Source organism: Arachis hypogaea, chromosome 6, assembly GCF_003086295.3.
Source record: "Arachis hypogaea cultivar Tifrunner chromosome 6, arahy.Tifrunner.gnm2.J5K5, whole genome shotgun sequence".
Taxonomy (NCBI): Eukaryota; Viridiplantae; Streptophyta; class Magnoliopsida; order Fabales; family Fabaceae; genus Arachis; species Arachis hypogaea.
Genome location: NC_092041.1, coordinates 46013379 through 46014061, shown reverse-complemented (window position 1 = coordinate 46014061; position 683 = coordinate 46013379). Strand labels below are relative to the sequence as shown.

The 683-nt window shown below is 41.1% G+C and overlaps 1 non-coding gene across 1 annotated transcript; it reads left to right on the top strand.

The window, feature by feature from the left end:
* The first annotated feature begins 282 nt into the window (after nt 1-282).
* Nucleotides 283-389, top strand: LOC112699627 (small nucleolar RNA R71). The gene has a single exon (XR_003152570.1). It is a non-coding gene; the product is annotated as a small nucleolar RNA R71 (small nucleolar RNA).
* Nucleotides 390-683: the final 294 nt, after the last annotated feature.

Here is a 683-nt window from a genome sequence, read left to right as displayed (position 1 = left end):
ACTTGGTTTTCCTCAACCTTCTTGGTGAGATCTGCTAGCTGCTTGGTGATCATTTTATTTTGAGCTAGCAATGCATCCATGTGGTTCAGCTCCATTACTCCTCGAGTGTTACTTCTTTCAGAGGCATAGAAGTAGTCATTCTCAGCTACTATTTGAATGACATCTATGGCTTCTTTAATAGTTTTCTTCTTGTTTAGAGAGCCCCCTGATGAATGATCTACAGCCTTCTTTGACTCATAGGAAAGACCTTCATAGAAAATGTGAAGTTGAACCCATTCATTGAACATATCTAGTGGGCATCTTCTTGTTAAGTCCTTGAACCTCTCTCATGCCTCATAGAAAGTCTCACCATCTTGTTGCCTGAAAGTTTACACCTCAGCTCTCAGCCTATTAGTTCTTTGAGGAGAGTAGAATCTTGACAAAAATTTGTTCACCACATCTTTCCAATTTGTTAAGCTCTCCTTTGGGAAGGATTCAAGCCACTTGGATGCCTTGTCCCTGAGTGGAAAAGGGAACAAAAGTAGCCTATAAACATCCGGGTGGACTCCATTAGACTTCACAGTGTCATAAATTCTCAGGAAGGTGGTTAGATGTTGATTGGGGTCTTGTTGAGCATTTCCTCCAAATAAGCAGTTGTTCTGAAAAAGGGTGATGAGCTGGGGTTTTAGTTCAAAGTTGTTGGC